At 54.3% G+C, this 17,180-nt stretch overlaps 1 long non-coding RNA gene across 2 annotated transcripts in view; it reads left to right on the forward strand.

Moving 5' to 3' along the window:
- The window catches only part of LOC134757296 (uncharacterized), a 50,281-nt gene that overhangs the window by 19,639 nt on the left and 13,462 nt on the right, over nucleotides 1-17,180 (forward strand). For both annotated transcript variants that reach the window (XR_010131102.1, XR_010131103.1), the window contains exons 5-10: nucleotides 555-612; nucleotides 706-938; nucleotides 4,249-4,306; nucleotides 4,400-4,632; nucleotides 10,747-10,804; nucleotides 10,898-11,130. This is a non-coding gene — a long non-coding RNA (uncharacterized lncRNA). The remainder of the gene's footprint in view (nucleotides 1-554; nucleotides 613-705; nucleotides 939-4,248; nucleotides 4,307-4,399; nucleotides 4,633-10,746; nucleotides 10,805-10,897; nucleotides 11,131-17,180) is intronic.

A 17,180-nucleotide genomic window follows, 5' to 3' on the forward strand; every position in this document is an offset into this window, starting at 1 on the left:
CCAGGGTTAGGGTTTTAGGGTCAGGGCCCAGGGTTAGGGTTTTAGGGTCAGGACCCAGTGTTAGGGTTTTAGGGTCATGGCCCAGGGTTAGGGTTTTAGGGTCAGGGCCCAGGGTTAGGGTGATTTCCAGGAAGTGACCTCACAGTGACTCAAGCTACCACTTACTGTTGATTGTGATGAAATGCCAGCTGAGGCACATGCCTTGGGAGCTAAGTGGTTGCTGCCCTTGACTACTATGAAGACTGGTGTGGGAAGGGTCGCTTTGGATGCACTTGAGCAGGGGTCCCCAATCCCTGAGCCATGGAGCCGTAAGGAGCCACACAGCAGGTGAGTGGTGTCGAGTGAGGGAGTGAGGGAAGCTTCGTCTGTATTTACAGCCACTCCCCTTTGCTCACATTCCCGCCTGAGCTCCACCTTCTCAGATGAGCAGCAGCATTAGATTCTCATAGGAGAACGCACCCTGTTGTGAACCGTGCATGTGAGGGATCTAGGTTGCGCTGTGCTTATGAGAATCTAATACCTATTGATCTGTCACTTTCTCCCATCACGCTCAGGTGGGACCATCCAGTTTCAGGAAAACAAGCTTAACACGCCCACTGATTCTACATTATGGTGAGTTCTATAATTATTTTATTATATATTCCAGTGTAATAATGGAAATGAAGTGCCTAATCAACGTAAATGTGCTTAAATCTTTTGGCCCAGCTCCTACCTCCCGGCAGCCTCGCCAGGCCCAGAACTCTCTCCAGTCAGCCTCTACAGACCAAGCTCATGACTCACAATGGCCTATTTAGGCCCATACCCTACCTCACGGCAGTCTCCGCAGATGAGCCTACTGCCTCACAACAGCCTCCACAGGCACAGCTCCATCGTTACAATGGCCTCTTTAGACCCAGCTCCTGCCTCCCAGCCTTCTCTCCAGGCCCTGAACTTTCTCCGTAAGTTGAGGTAGCTGGGACCGTAGGTATACATGACGATACTTGGCTAATTTTTAAATTGTTTTGCAGACATGGGGTCTCACTTTGTTGGCCAGGCTGCTGTCAAACTAATGGCCTCAAGTGACCCTTCCACCCCTGCCTCCCATCCTCAAGGTATGTGCCACCACAAGGGGCACTTGTTCAATTTTCTAAAGAAAAAATTTCTAAAGTAAGGCTGTGGATGATGGCAGGAAGATAAAAGAAAAACAGAAGAATAAGTTAAAATGACTTATTCACATATGCTTTTGACAGCAAGAAGAACTGTTAGTATATACATTCCTTACAAACAAACAAACGGCAGATAAACAATGTTGTATAGGAACTTCAACACACACTGTACAATATTCCCACTTTGCTGACATAAGTTATGGAAATTTCGTGGTTTCCTTGAGTGTCGCTACCAGTATTTTGCTTCTCTGATGATTTTTATCAACTTCCTCATCTGTTAACTTCTCTCCAAGGTATGTCATGTCACGACATACTGCCGCTGCACGAACACGGCCAGTGTCTTCCTATTAAACATGAAGAAAGCTTTCCTAATTTCTCTTTTTACTCTCTGTCTTTGTGTTCTGCATTTTCCTTACTTTTATTGTCAGAAACTCCAAAAGTGAATCGTACTAATTTATCACGATTTGCTTTATTAATTTATACTATGCTTATATGGAATTTTGCCCAACAGAGCTCATTACAATTTGGGCCAGGGCCCAGGGTTAGGGTTGTTTTAATGTCAGGGCCCAGAGTTAGGGTTGTTTTAGGGTCAGGGCCCAGGGTTAGGGTTGTTTTAGGGTCAGGGCCCAGGGTTAGTGTTGTTTTAGGGTCAGGGCCCAGTGTTAGGGTTGTTTTAGGGTCAGGGCCCAGGGTTAGTGTTGTTTTAGGGTCAGGGCCCAGTTTAGGGTTGTTTTAGGGTCAGGACCCACGATTAGATTTTTAGAATCAGGGTCAGGGCCCAGGGTTAGGGTTTTAGGGTAAGGGTCAGGGCCCAGGGTTAGGGTTTTAGGCTCAGGGCCAGCGCCCAGGGTTAGGGTTTTAGGTTCAGGGCTAGGGCCCAGGGTTAGGGTTTTAGGATCAGGGTCAGGGCCCAGGGTTAGGGTTTTAGGCTCAGGGCCAGGGCCCAGGGTTAGTGTTTTAGAGTCAGGGCCAGGGCCCAGGGTTAGGGTTGTTTTAGGCTCAGGGCCAGGGCCCATGGTTAGGGTTGTTTTAGGGTCAGGGCCAGGGCCCAGGGTTAGGGTTGTTTTAGGGTCAGGGCCAGGGCCCAGTGTTAGGTTTGTTATAGGGTCAGGGCCAGGGCCCAGGGTTAGGGTTGTTTTAGGGTCAGGGCCCAGAGTTAGGGTTTTAGGCTCAGGGCCAGGGCCTCGGGTTAGGGTTTTAGGCTCAGGGCCATGGCCCAGGGTTAGGGTTAATTAAGGGTCAGGGCCAGGGCCCAGGTTTAGGGTTGATTTAGGGTCAGGGCCAGGGCCCAGGTTTAGGGTTGTTGTACGGTCAGGGCCAGGGCCCAGTGTTAGGGTTGTTTCAGGATCAGGGCCCTGAGTTAGGGTTGTTTCAGGGTCAGGGCCCAGGGTTAGGGTTTTTTCAGGGTGAGGGCCCAGGGTTTGGGTTGTTTTAGGGTCAGGGCCCAGGCTTAGGGTTGTTTTAGGGTCAGGGCTCAGGGATAGGGTTGTTTCAGGGTCAGGGACCAGGGTTAGGGTTGTTTCAGGGTCAGGGCCCAGGGTTAGGGTTGTTTCAGGGTCAGGGCCCTGGGTTAGGGTTGTTTCAGGGTCAGGGCCCAGGGTTAGGGTTGTTTTAGGGTCAGGTCCTTGGCGCAGGTTTATGGTTGATTTAGTGCAAGGGCCAAGGGTTAGGGTTGTTTTAGGGTCTGGCCAGGGCCCAGGGTTAGGGTTGTTTTAGGTCAGGGCCAGGGCCCAGGGATAGGGTTGTTTTAGGGTCAGGGCCAGGGCCCACGTTTAAGGTTGTTTTAGGGTCAGGGCCAGGGCCTAGGGTTAGGCTTGTTTTAGGGTCAGGTCGAGCGCCCACGGTTAGGCTTGTTTTAGGGTCAGGGCCAGGACCCAGTGTTAGGCTTGTTTTAGGGTCAGGGCTAGGGCCCAGGGTTAAGGTTGTTTTAGGGTCAGGACCTGGGCCCAGGGTTAGGGTTGTTTTAGTGCCAGGGCCCAGGGTTAGGCTTGTTTTAGGGTTAGGGCCAGTGCCCAGGGTTAGGCTTGTTGTAGGGTCAGGGCCAGGGCCCAGGGATAGGGTTGTTTTAGGGTCAGGGCCAGGGCCAAGTGTTAGGGTTGTTTTAGGGTCAGGGCCAGGGCCCAGGGTTAGGCTTTTTTTAGGGTCAGGGCCAGGGCCCAGGGTTAGGGTTATTTTAGGGTCAGTGCCTTGGGTTAGTGTTGTTTTAGGGTCAGTGCCCAGGGTTAGGGTTGTTTTAGGGTCAGGTCCACGGCCCAGGGTTAGGCGTGTTTTAGGGTCAGGGCCAGGGCCCAGGCTTAGGGTTGTTTTAGGGTCAGGGCTAGGGCCCAGGTTTAGGCTTGTTTTAGGGTCACGGCCAGGTCCCAGTGTTAGGGTTCTTTTAGGGCCAGGTCCCATGGTTAGGGTTTTACAGTCAGGGCCAGGGCCCACAGTTAGGGTATTAGGCTCAGCGCAAGGGCCCAGGGTTAGGGTTTTAGGCTCAGGGCCATGTCCCAGGGTTAGGGTTTTAGGGTCAGGGCCTGGGCCCAGGGTTAGGTTTTTACGGTCAGGGCCCAGGGTTAGGGTTTTAGGGTCAGGGCCCAGGGTTAGGGTTTTAGGGTCAGGACCCAGTGTTAGGGTTTTAGGGTCATGGCCCAGGGTTAGGGTTTTAGGGTCAGGGCCCAGGGTTAGGGTGATTTCCAGGAAGTGACCTCACAGTGACTCAAGCTACCACTTACTGTTGATTATGATGAAATGCCAGCTGAGGCACATGCCTTGGGAGCTAAGTGGTTGCTGCCCTTGACTACTATGAAGACTGGTGTGGGAAGGGTCGCTTTGGATGCACTTGAGCAGGGGTCCCCAATCCCTGAGCCATGGAGCCGTAAGGAGCCACACAGCAGGTGAGTGGTGTCGAGTGAGGGAGTGAGGGAAGCTTCGTCTGTATTTACAGCCACTCCCCTTTGCTCACATTCCCGCCTGAGCTCCACCTTCTCAGATGAGCAGCAGCATTAGATTCTCATAGGAGAACGCACCCTGTTGTGAACCGTGCATGTGAGGGATCTAGGTTGCGCTGTGCTTATGAGAATCTAATACCTATTGATCTGTCACTTTCCCCCATCACGCTCAGGTGGGACCATCCAGTTTCAGGAAAACAAGCTTAACACGCCCACTGATTCTACATTATGGTGAGTTCTATAATTATTTTATTATATATTCCAGTGTAATAATGGAAATGAAGTGCCTAATCAACATAAATGTGCTTAAATCTTTTGGCCCAGCTCCTACCTCCCGGCAGCCTCGCCAGGCCCAGAACTCTCTCCAGTCAGCCTCTACAGACCAAGCTCATGACTCACAATGGCCTATTTAGGCCCATACCCTACCTCACGGCAGTCTCCGCAGATGAGCCTACTGCCTCACAACAGCCTCCACAGGCACAGCTCCATCGTTACAATGGCCTCTTTAGACCCAGCTCCTGCCGCCCAGCCTTCTCTCCAGGCCCTGAACTTTCTCCGTAAGTTGAGGTAGCTGGGACTGTAGGTATACATGACGATACTTGGCTAATTTTTAAATTGTTTTGCAGACATGGGGTCTCACTTTGTTGGCCAGGCTGCTGTCAAACTAATGGCCTCAAGTGACCCTTCCACCCCTGCCTCCCATCCTCGAGGTATGTGCCACCACAAGGGGCACTTGTTCAATTTTCTAAAGAAAAAATTTCTAAAGTAAGGCTGTGGGATGATGGCAGGAAGATAAAAGAAAAACAGAAGAATAAGTTAAAATGACTTATTCACACATATTCTTTTGACAGCAAGAAGAACTGTTAGTATATACATTCTTTACAAACAAACAAACGGCAGATAAACAATGTTGTATAGGAACTTCAACACACACTGTACAATATTCCCACTTTGCTGACATAAGTTATGGAAATTTCGTGGTTTCCTTGAGTGTCGCTACCAGTATTTTGCTTCTCTGATGATTTTTATCAACTTCCTCATCTGTTAACTTCTCTCCAAAGTATGTCATGTCACGACATACTGCCGCTGCACGAACACGGCCAGTGTCTTCCTATTAAACATGTAGAATGCTTTCCTAATTTCTCTTTTTACTCTCTGTCTTTGTGTTCTGCATTTTCCTTACTTTTATTGTCAGAAACTCCAGAAAGTCAATCGTACTAATTTATCACGATTTGCTTTATTAATTTATACTATGCTTATATGGAATTTTGCCCAACAGACCTCATTACAATTTGGGCCAGGGCCCAGGGTTAGGGTTGTTTTAATGTCAGGGCCCAGAGTTAGGGTTGTTTTAGGGTCAGGGCCCAGGGTTAGGGTTGTTTTAGGGTCAGGGCCCAGGGTTAGGGTTGTTTAAGGGTCAGGGCCCAGGATTAGGGTTGTTTTAGGGTCAGGGCCCAGGGTTAGTGTTGTTTTAGGGTCAGGGCCCAGGGTTAGGGTTGTTTTAGGGTCAGGGCCCAGTGTTAGGGTTGTTTCAGGGTCAGAGCCCAGGGTTGCGGTTGTTTTAGGGTCAAGGCCCAGGGTAGGGTTGTTTTAGGGTCAGGACCCACGGTTAGGGTTTTAGGATCAGGGCCAGGGCCCAGGGTTAGGGTTTTAGGGTAAGGGCCAGGGCCCAGGGTTAGGGTTTTAGGCTCAGGGCCAGGGCCCAGGGTTAGGGTTTTAGGCTCAGGGTCAGGGCCCATGGTTAGGGTTGTTTCAGGGTCAGGGCCCAGGGTTAGGGTTTTTTCAGGGTCAGGGCCCAGGGTTAGGGTTGTTTCAGGGTCAGGGCCCAGGGTTAAGGTTGTTTCAGGGTCAGGGCCCAGAGTTAGGGTTGTTTCAGGGTCAGGGCCCAGGGTTAGGGTTGTTTCAGGGTCAGGGCCCAGAGTTTGGGTTGTTTTAGGGTCAGGGCCCAGGGTTAGGGTTGTTTTAGGGTCAGGGCCCAATGATAGGGTTGTTTTAGGGTCAGGGCCCAGGGTTAGGGTTGTTTTAGGGTTAGGGCCCAGGGTTAGGGTTTTAGGCTCAGGGCCAGGGCCCAGGGTTAGGGTTTTAGGCTCAGGGCCAGGGCCCAGGGTTAGGGATTTAGGGTCAGGGCCAGGTCCCAGGGTTAGGGTTTTAGGCTCAGGGCCAGGGCCCAGGGTTAGGGTTTTAGGCTCAGGGCCAGGGCCCAGGGTTAGGGTTTTAGGCTCAGGGCCAGGTCCCATGGTTAGGGTTTTAGGGTCAGGGCCAGGGCCCAGGGTTAGGGTTTTAGGCTCAGGGCCAGGGCCCAGGGTTAGGGTTTTAGGCTCAGGACCAGGGCCCAGGGTTAGGGTTTTAGGGTCAGGGCCAGGGCCCAGGGTTAGGGTTTTAGGCTCAGGGTCAGGGCCCAGGGTTAGGGTTTTAGGATCAGTGTCAGGGCCCAGGGTTAGGGTTTTAGGGTCAGGGCCAGGGCGCTGGGTTAGGGTTTTAGGGTTATGGCCAGTGCCCAGGGTTAGGGTTTTAGGGTCAGGGCCAGGGCCCAGGGTTAGGGTTGTTTTACGGTCAGAGCCAGGGCTCAGGGTTAGGGATGTTTTAGGGTCATGTCCAGGGCCCACGGTTAGGGTTGTTTTAGGGTCAGGTCCAGGGCCCAGGATTAGGATTGTTTTAAGGTCATGTCCAGGGCCCACGGTTAGGGTTGTTTTAGGGTCAGGGCCAGGGTCCAGGGTCAGGGTTGTTTCAGTGTCAGGGCCAGGTCCCAGGGTTAGGGTTGTTTTAGGGTCAGGGCCAGGGCCCAGGGTTATGGTTATTTTAGGGTCAGTGCCCAGGGTTAAGGTTGTTTTAGGGTCAGGGCCCAGGGTTAGGGTTGTTTTAGGGTGAGTGCCCATGGTTGGCTTTATTTTAGGGTCAGGGCCAGGGCCTAGGGTTAGGTTTGTTTTAGGGTCTGGGCCAGGGCCCAGGGTTAGGGTTGTTTTAGGGTCAGGGCCAGGGCCCAGGGTTAGGCTTGTTTTAGAGTCAGGGCCAGGGCCCAGGGTTAGGGTTGTTTTAGGGTCAGGGCCAGGGCCCAGGGTTAGGTTTGTTTTAGGGTCAGGGCCTGGGCCCAGGGTTAGGGTTGTTTTAGGTTCAGGGCCAGGGCCCAGAGCTATGGTTGTTTTAGGGTCAGGGCCAGGGCCCAGGGTTAGGATTGTTTTAGAGTCAGGGCCAGGGCCCAGGGTTAGGGTTGTTTTAGGGTCAGGGCCAGGGCCCAGCGTTAGGGTTGTTTTAGGGTCAGCGCCAGGGCCCAGGGTTAGGGTTGTTTTAGGGTCAGGACCTGGGCCCAGGGTTAGGCTTCTTTTAGTGCCAGGGCCCAGGGTTCGGGTTGTTTTAGAGTCAGGGCCAGGGCCCAGGGTCAGGGTTGTTTTAGGTCAGGGCCAGGGCCCAGGTTTAGGGGTGTTTTAGGGTCTGGGCCAGGGCCCAGCGTTAGGGTTGTTTTAGGGTCAGGGCCAGGGCCCAGGGTTAGGCTTGATTTAGGTTCAGGGCCAGGTCCCAGGGTTAGGCTTGTTTTAGGGTCAGGGCCAGGGCCCAGGGTTAGGCTTGTTTTAGGGTCAGGGCCAGGGCCCAGGGTTAGGCTTGTTTTAGGGTCAGGGCCAGGGCCCAGGGTTAGGGATGTTTTACGGTCAGGGCCAGGGCCCAGGGTTAGGGTTGTTTTAGGGTCAGGGTCAGGGCCCAGGTTTAGGGTTGTTTTAGGGTCAGGGCCAGTGCCCAGGGTTAGGGTTGTTTTACGGTCATGGCCAGGGCTCAGGGTTAGGGTTGTTTTAGGGTCATGTCCAGGGCCCACTGTTAGGGTTGTTTTAGGGTCATGTCCAGGGCCCACGGTTAGGGTTGTTTTAGGGTCAGGTCCAGGGCCCAGGAGTAGGGTTGTTTTAGGGTCAGGGTCAGGGCCCAGGGTTAGGGTTGTTTTAGGGTCAGGGCCAGGGCCCAGGGTTAGGGTTGTTTTAGGGTCAGGGCCAGGGCCCAGGGTTAGGGTTGTTTTATGGTCAGGGCCAGGGCCCAGGGTTAGGTTTGTTTTAGGGTCAGGGCCTGGGCCCAGGGTTAGGGTTGTTTTAGGATCAGGGCCAGGGCCCAGAGTTATGGTTGTTTTAGGGTCAGGGCCAGGGCCCATGGTTAGGATTGTTTTAGGGTCAGGACCTGGGCCCAGGGTTAGGGTTGTTTTAGGGTCAGGGCCAGGGCCCAGGTTTAGGCTTGTTTTAGGGTCGGAGCCAGGGCCCAGGGTTAGGGTTGTTTTATGATCAGGGTTAGGGCCAGGGCCCAGGGTTAGGGTTGTTTTAGGGTCAGGGCGAGGTCCCAGGGTTAGGCTTGTTTTAGGGTCAGGGCCAGGGCCCAGGGTTAGGGTTGTTTTAGGGTCAGGGCCAGGGCCCAGGTTTAGGCTTGTTTTAGGGTCAGGGCCAGGGTCCAGGGTTAGGCTTGTTTTAGGGTCAGGGCCAGGGCCCAGGGTTAGGCTTGTTTTAGTGCCAGGGCCCGGGGTTTGGGTTTTTTTAGGTTCGGGGCCCAGGGTTAGGCATGTTTTAGGATCAGGGCCCAGGGTTATGGTTGTTTTAGGGTCATGGCCAGCGCCCAGGGTTAGGGTTGTTTTAGGGTCAGGGCCAGTGCCCACGGTTAGGCTTGTTTTAGGGTCAGGGACAGGGCCCAGGGTCAGGGTTGTTTTAGGTCAGGGCCAGGGCCCTGGGTTAGTCTTGTTTTAGGGTCAGGGACAGGGCCCACGGTTAGGGTTGTTTTAGGGTCAGGACCAGGGCCCAGGGTTAGGGTTGTTTTAGGGTCAGGTCCTGGGCCTAGGGTTAGGGTTGTTTTTGTGCCAGGGCCCAGGGTTAGGGTTGTTTTAGGGTCAGGGCCAGGGCCCAGGGTTAGGGTTGTTTTAGGTCATGGACAGGGCCCAGGGATAGGGTTGTTTTAGGGTCAGGGCCAGGGCCCAGGGTTAGGGTTGTTTTAGGGTCAGGGCCAGGGCCCAGGGTTAGGCTTGTTTTAGGGTCAGGGCCAGGGCCCAGGGTTAGGCTTGTTTTAGGGTCAGGGCCAGGGCCCAGGATTAGGCTTGTTTTAGGGTCAAGGACAGGGCCCAGGTTTAGGGTTGTTTTAGGGTCAGGGCCAGGGCCCAGGGTTAGGCTTGTTTTAGGGTCAGAGCCAGGGCCCAGGGTTAGGGTTGTTTTAGGGTCAGGGCCAGTGCCCAGGGTTAGTGTTGTTTTAGGGTCAGGGCCATGGCCCAGGGTTAGGGTTGTTTTAGGGTCAGGGCCAGGGCCCAGTATTAGGGTTGTTTTAGGGTCAGGACATGGGCCCAGGTTTAAGCTTGTTTTAGTGCCAGGGCCCAGGGTGAGGGTTGTTTTAGGGTCAGGGCCAGGGCCCAGGGTCAGGGTTGTTTTAGGTCAGGGCCAGGGCCCAGCATTAGGGTTGTTTTAGGGTCAGGGCCAGGGCCCAGGTTTAGGGGTGTTTTAGGGTCAGGGCCAGGGCCCAGGGTTAGGCTTGTTTTAGGGTCAGGGCCAGTGCCCTGGGTTAGGCTTGTTTTAGGGTCAGGGCCAGGGCCCTGGGTTAGGCTTGTTTTAGGGTCAGGGCCAGGGCCCAGGGTTAGGGTTGTTTTAGGTTAAGGGCCAGGGCCCAGGGTTAGGGTTGTTTTAGGGTCAGGGCCAGGTCCCAGGGTTAGGCTTGTTTTAGGGTCAGGGCCAGGGCCCATGGTTAGGGTTGTTTTAGGGTAAGAGCCAGGGCCCAGGGTTAGGCTTGTTTTAGGGTCAGGGCCAGGGCCCAGGGTTAGGCTTGTTTTAGGGTCAGGGCCAGGTCCCAGGGTTAGGGTTGTTTTAGGGTCAGGGCCAGGGCCCAGGGTTAGGGTTGTTTTAGGGTCAGGGCCAGGGCCGAGCGTTAGGCTTTTTTTAGCGTCAGGGCCAAGGCCCAGAGTTTGGGGTGTTTTAGGGAAAGGGCAAGGGCCCAGCGTTAGGATTGTTTTAGGGTCAGGGCCAGGGCCCAGGTTTAGGCTTGTTTAAGGTTCAGGTCCGGGGCCAGGGTTAGGGTTGTTTTAGGGTGACGGCCGGGGCCCAGTGTTAGGGTTGCTTTAGGGTCAGGGCCGGGGCCCAGGTTTAGCGTTGTTTAAGGTCAGGGCCGGGACACAGGTTTGGGGTTTTAGGCTCAGGACCAGGGCCTAGTGTTAGGGTATTAGTGTCAGGGCCCAGGGTTAGGGTTTTAGGGTCAGGGCCCAGGGTTAGGGTTTCAGTGTCAGGGCCCAGGTTTAGGGTGATTTCCAGGAAGTGACCTCACAATGACTCAAGCTACCACTTACTGTTGATTGTGATGAAATGCCAGCTGAGGCACATGCCTTGGGAGCTAAGTGGTTGCTGCCCTTGACTACTATGAAGACTGGTGTGGGAAGGGTCGCTTTAATGCACTTGAGCTGGGTTCCCCAACCCCTGAGCCATGGAGCCGTAAGGAGCCACACAGCAGGTGAGTGGTGTCGAGTGAGGGAGTGAGGGAAGCTTCGTCTGTATTTACAGCCACTCCCCTTTGCTCACATTCCCGCTTGAGCTCCACCTTCTCAGAGGAGCAGCAGCATTAGATTCTCATAGGAGAACGCACCCTGTTGTGAACCGTGCATGTGAGGGATCTAGGTTGCGCTGTTCTTATGAGAATCTAATACCTATTGATCTGTCACTTTCTCCCATCACGCTCAGGTGGGACCATCCAGTTTCAGGAAAACAAGCTTAACACGCCCACTGATTCTACATTATGGTGAGTTCTATAATTATTTTATTATATATTCCAGTGTAATAATGGAAATGAAGTGCCTAATCAACGTAAATGTGCTTAAATCTTTTGGCCCAGCTCCTACCTCCCGGCAGCCTCGCCAGGCCCAGAACTCTCTCCAGTCAGCCTCTACAGACCAAGCTCATGACTCACAATGGCCTATTTAGGCCCATACCCTACCTCACGGCAGTCTCCGCAGATGAGCCTACTGCCTCACAACAGCCTCCACAGGCACAGCTCCATCGTTACAATGGCCTCTTTAGACCCAGCTCCTGCCTCCCAGCCTTCTCTCCAGGCCCTGAACTTTCTCCGTAAGTTGAGGTAGCTGGGACTGTAGGTATACATGACGATACTTGGCTAATTTTTAAATTGTTTTGCAGACATGGGGTCTCACTTTGTTGGCCAGGCTGCTGTCAAACTAATGGCCTCAAGTGACCCTTCCACCCCTGCCTCCCATCCTCGAGGTATGTGCCACCACAAGGAGCACTTGTTCAATTTTCTAAAGAAAAAATTTCTAAAGTAAGGCTGTGGGATGATGGCAGGAAGATAAAAGAAAAACAGAAGAATAAGTTAAAATGACTTATTCACACATATTCTTTTGACAGCAAGAAGAACTGTTAGTATATACATTCCTTACAAACAAAGAAACGGCAGATAAACAATGTTGTATAGGAACTTCAACACACACTGTACAATATTCCCACTTTGCTGACATAAGTTATGGAAATTTCGTGGTTTCCTTGAGTGTCGCTACCAGTATTTTGCTTCTCTGATGATTTTTATCAACTTCCTCATCTGTTAACTTCTCTCCAAGGTATGTCATGTCACGACATGCTGCCGCTGCACGAACACGGCCAGTGTCTTCCTATTAAACATGTAGAATGCTTTCCTAATTTCTCTTTTTACTCTCTGTCTTTGTGTTCTGCATTTTCCTTACTTTTAGTGTCAGAAACTCCAGAAAGCCAATCGTACTAATTTATCACGATTTGCTTTATTAATTTGTACTATGCTTATATGGAATTTTGCCCAACAGACCTCATTACAATTTGGGCCAGGGCCCAGGGTTAGGGTTGTTTTAGGGTCAGGGCCAGGGCCCAGGGTTAGGGTTGTTTTAGAGTCAGGGCCAGGGCCCTGGGTTAGGCTTGTTTTAGGTTCAGGACCTGGGCCCAGGGTTAGGCTTGTTTTAGTGCCAGGGACCAGGGTTAGGGTTGTTTTAGGGTCAGGGCAGGGCCCAGGTTTAGGGTTGTTTTAGGTCAGGGCCAGGGCCCAGGGTTAGGGTTGTTTTAGGTCAGGGCCAGGTCCCAGGGTTAGGGTTGTTTTAGGGTCAGGGCCAGGGCCCAGGGTTAGGGTTGTTTTAGGGTCAGGGCCAGGGCCCAGGTTTAGGCTTGTTTTAGGGTCAGGGCCAGGGCCCAGGGTTAGGCTTGTTTTAGGGTCAGGGCCAGTGCCGAGCGTTAGGCTTGTTTTAGGGTCAGGGACAGGGCCCAGGGTTAGGGTTGTTTTAGGGTCAGGGCCAGGGCCCAGGGTTAGGCTTGTTTTAGGGTCAGGGACAGGGCCCAGGGTTAGGGTTGTTTTAGGTCAGGGCCAGGGCCCAGGGTTAGGGTTGTTTTAGGGTCAGGGCCAGGGCCCAGGGATAGGGTTGTTTTAGGGTCAGGGCCAGGGCCGAGGGTTAGGCTTGTTTTAGGGTCAGGGCCAGGGCCCAGGTTTAGGGTTGTTTTAGGGTCACCACCTGGGCCCAGGGTTAGGCTTGTTTTAGTACCAGGGCCCAGGGTTAGGGTTGTTTTAGGGTCAGGGCCAGGGCCCAGGGTTAGGGTTGTTTTAGGTCAGGGCCAGGGCCCAGGGTTAGGGTTGTTTTAGGTAAGGGCCAGGTCCCAGGGTTAGGCTTGTTTTAGGGTCAGGGCCAGGGCCCAGGGTTAGGGTTGTTTTAGGTTCAGGGCCAGTGCCCAGGGTTAGGGTTGTTTTAGGGTCAGGGCGAGGGCCCAGGGTTAGGGTTGTTTTAGGGTCAGGGCCAGGGCCCAGGGTTAGGCTTGTTTTAGGGTCAGGGCCAGGGCCCAGGTTTAGGCTTGTTTTAGGGTCAGGGCCAGGGCCCAGGGTTAGGCTTTTTTTAGGGTCAGGGCCAGGGACCCAGGGTTAGGGATGTTTTACGGTGAGGGACAGGGTCCAGGGTTAGGGTTGTTTCAGGGTCAGGGTCAGGGTCAGGGTCCAGTTTTAGGGTTCTTTTAGCTTCAGGGCCAGGGCCCAGGGTTAGGGTTGTTTTACGGTCAGGGCCAGGGCTCAGGTTTAGGGATGTTTTAGGGTCATGTCCAGGGCCCAGGGTTAGGGTTGTTTTAGGGTCAGGTCCAGGGCCCAGGATTAGGATTGTTTTAAGGTCATGTCCAGGGCCCACGGTTAGGGTTGTTTTAGGGTCAGGGCCAGGGTCCAGGGTCAGGGTTGTTTCAGTGTCAGGGCCAGGTCCCAGGGTTAGGGTTGTTTTAGGGTCAGGGCCAGGGCCCAGGGTTATGGTTATTTTAGGGTCAGTGCCCAGGGTTAAGGTTGTTTTAGGGTCAGGGCCCAGGGTTAGGGTTGTTTTAGGGTGAGTGCCCATGGTTGGCTTTATTTTAGGGTCAGGGCCAGGGCCTAGGGTTAGGTTTGTTTTAGGGTCTGGGCCAGGGCCCAGGGTTAGGGTTGTTTTAGGGTCAGGGCCAGGGCCCAGGGTTAGGCTTGTTTTAGAGTCAGGGCCAGGGCCCAGGGTTAGGGTTGTTTTAGGGTCAGGGCCAGGGCCCAGGGTTAGGTTTGTTTTAGGGTCAGGGCCAGGGCCCAGGGTTAGGTTTGTTTTAGGGTCAGGGCCTGGGCCCAGGGTTAGGGTTGTTTTAGGTTCAGGGCCAGGGCCCAGAGCTATGGTTGTTTTAGGGTCAGGGCCAGGGCCCAGGGTTAGGATTGTTTTAGGGTCAGGGCCAGGGCCCAGGGTTAGGGTTGTTTTAGGGTCAGGGCCAGGGCCCAGGGTTAGGGTTGTTTTAGGGTCAGGACCTGGGCCCAGGGTTAGGCTTAATTTAGTGCCAGGGCCCAGGGTTCGGGTTGTTTTAGAGTCAGGGCCAGGGCCCAGGGTCAGGGTTGTTTTAGGTCAGGGCCAGGGCCCAGGTTTAGGGGTGTTTTAGGGTCTGGGCCAGGGCCCAGCGTTAGGGTTGTTTTAGGGTCAGGGCCAGGGCCCAGGGTTAGGCTTGATTTAGGTTCAGGGCCAGGTCCCAGGGTTAGGCTTGTTTTAGGGTCAGGGCCAGGGCCCAGGGATAGGGTTGTTTTAGGGTCAGGGCCAGGGCCCAGGGTTAGGGTTGTTTTAGGGTCAGGGCCAGGGCCCAGGGTTAGGGTTGTTTTAGGGTCAGGGCCTGGGCCCAGGGTTAGGGTTGTTTTAGGTTCAGGGCCAGGGCCCAGAGTTATGGTTGTTTTAGGGTCAGGGCCAGGGCCCAGGGTTAGGATTGTTTTAGGGTCAGGACCTGGGCCCAGGGTTAGGGTTGTTTTAGGGTCAGGGCCAGGGCCCAGGTTTAGGCTTGTTTTAGGGTCGGAGCCAGGGCCCAGGGTTAGGGTTGTTTTATTATCAGTGTCAGGGCCAGGGCCCAGGGTTAGGGTTGTTTTAGGGTCAGGGCCAGGGCCCAGGTTTAGGCTTGTTTTAGGGTCAGGGCCAGGGTCCAGGGTTAGGCTTGTTTTAGGGTCAGGGCCAGGGCCCAGGGTTAGGCTTGTTTTAGTGCCAGGGCCCGGGGTTTGGGTTTTTTTAGGTTCGGGGCCCAGGGTTAGGCTTGTTTTAGGATCAGGGCCCAGGGTTATGGTTGTTTTAGGGTCATGGCCAGCGCCCAGGGTTAGGGTTGTTTTAGGGTCAGTGCCAGGGCCCACGGTTAGGCTTGTTTTAGGGTCAGGGACAGGGCCCAGGGTCAGGGTTGTTTTAGGTCAGGGCCAGGGCCCTGGGTTAGTCTTGTTTTAGGGTCAGGGCCAGGGCCCAGGGTTAGGCTTGTTTTAGGGTCAGGGCCAGTGCCGAGCGTTAGGCTTGTTTTAGGGTCAGGGACAGGGCCCAGGGTTAGGGTTGTTTTAGGGTCAGGGCCAGGGCCCAGGGTTAGGCTTGTTTTAGGGTCAGGGCCAGGGCCCAGGGTTAGGCTTGTTTTAGGGTCAGGGCCAGGGCCCAGGGTTAGGCTTGTTTTAGGGTCAGGTCCAGGGCCCAGGGTTAGGCTTGTTTTAGGGTCAGGGCCAAGGCCCAGGGTTAGGGATGTTTTACGGTCAGGGCCAGGGCCCAGGGTTAGGGTTGTTTTACGGTCAGTTCCAGGGCCCAGGTTTAGGGTTGTTTTAGGGTCAGGGCCAGTGCCCAGGGTTAGGGTTGTTTTACGGTCATGGCCAGTGCCCAGGGTTAGGGTTGTTTTAGGGTCATGTCCAGGGCCCACGGTTAGGGTTGTTTTAGGGTCATGTCCAGGGCCCACGGTTAGGGTTGTTTTAGGGTCAGGTCCAGGGCCCAGGATTAGGGTTGTTTTAGGGTCAGGGTCAGGGCCCAGGGTTAGGGTTGTTTTAGGGTCAGGGCCAGGGCCCAGGGTTAGGGTTGTTTTAGGGTCAGGGCCAGGGCCCAGGGTTAGGTTTGTTTTATGGTCAGGGCCAGGGCCCAGGGTTAGGTTTGTTTTAGGGTCAGGGCCTGGGCCCAGGTTTAGGGTTGTTTTAGGTTCAGGGCCAGGGCCCAGAGTTATGGTTGTTTTAGGGTCAGGGCCAGGGCCCAGGGTTAGGATTGTTTTAGGGTCAGGACCTGGGCCCAGGGTTAGGGTTGTTTTAGGGTCAGGGCCAGGGCCCAGGTTTAGGCTTGTTTTAGGGTCGGAGCCAGTGCCCAGGGTTAGGGTTGTTTTATGATCAGGGTTAGGGCCAGGGCCCAGGGTTAGGGTTGTTTTAGGGTCAGGGCGAGGTCCCAGGGTTAGGCTTGTTTTAGGGTCAGGGCCAGGGCCCAGGGTTAGGGTTGTTTTAGGGTCAGGGCCAGGGCCCAGGTTTAGGCTTGTTTTAGAGTCAGGGCCAGGGTCCAGGGTTAGGCTTGTTTTAGGGTCAGGGCCAGGGCCCAGGGTTAGGCTTGTTTTAGTGCCAGGGCCCGGGGTTTGGGTTTTTTTAGGTTCGGGGCCCAGGGTTAGGCTTGTTTTAGGATCAGGGCCCAGGGTTATGGTTGTTTTAGGGTCATGGCCAGCGCCCAGGGTTAGGGTTGTTTTAGGGTCAGGGCCAGGGCCCACGTTTAGGCTTGTTTTAGGGTCAGGGACAGGGCCCAGGGTCAGGGTTGTTTTAGGTCAGGGCCAGGGCCCTGGGTTAGTCTTGTTTTAGGGTCAGGGCCAGGGCCCAGGGTTAGGCTTGTTTTAGGGTCAGGGCCAGTGCTGAGCGTTAGGCTTGTTTTAGGGTCAGGGACAGGGCCCAGGGTTAGGGTTGTTTTAGGGTCAGGGCCAGGGCCCAGGGTTAGGCTTGTTTTAGGGTCAGGGAGAGGGCCCAGGGTTAGGGTTGTTTTAGGTCAGGGCCAGGGCCCAGGGTTAGGCTTGTTTTAGGGTCAGGGCCAGGGCCCAGGGATAGGGTTGTTTTAGGGTCAGGGCCAGGGCCGAGGGTTAGGCTTGTTTTAGGGTCAGGGCCAGGGCCCAGGTTTAGGGTTGTTTTAGGGTCAGGACCTGGGCCCAGGGTTAGGCTTGTTTTAGTACCAGGGCCCAGGGTTAGGGTTGTTTTAGGGTCAGGGCCAGGGCCCAGGGTTAGGGTTGTTTTAGGTCAGGGCCAGGGCCCAGGGTTAGGGTTGTTTTAGGTCAGGGCCAGGTCCCAGGGTTAGGCTTGTTTTAGTGTCAGGGCCAGGGCCCAGGGTTAGGGTTGTTTTAGGTTCAGGGCCAGTGCCCAGGGTTAGGGTTGTTTTAGGGTCAGGGCGATTGCCCAGGGTTAGGGTTGTTTTAGGGTCAGGGCCAGGGCCCAGGGTTAGGCTTGTTTTAGGGTCAGGGCCAGGGCCCAGGGTTAGGCTTGTTTTAGGGTCAGGGCCAGGGCCCAGGGTTAGGTTTGTTTTAGGGTCAGGGCCTGGGACCCAGGGTTAGGGATGTTTTACGCTGATGGACAGGGTCCAGGGTTAGGGTTGTTTCAGGGTCAGGGTCAGGGTCCAGTTTTAGGGTTGTTTTAGGGTCAGGGCCAGGGCCCAGGGTTAGGGTTGTTTTACGGTCAGGGCCAGGGCTCAGGGTTAGGGATGTTTTAGGGTCATGTCCAGGGCCCACGATTAGGGTTGTTTTAGGGTCAGGTCCAGGGCCCAGGATTAGGATTGTTTTAAGGTCATGTCCAGGGCCCACGGTTAGGGTTGTTTTAGGGTCAGGGCCAGGGTCCAGGGTCAGGGTTGTTTCAGTGTCAGGGCCAGGTCCCAGGGTTA

Source organism: Gorilla gorilla, chromosome 16 (genome assembly GCF_029281585.2).
Source record: "Gorilla gorilla gorilla isolate KB3781 chromosome 16, NHGRI_mGorGor1-v2.1_pri, whole genome shotgun sequence".
Lineage (NCBI taxonomy): Eukaryota > Metazoa > Chordata > Mammalia > Primates > Hominidae > Gorilla > Gorilla gorilla.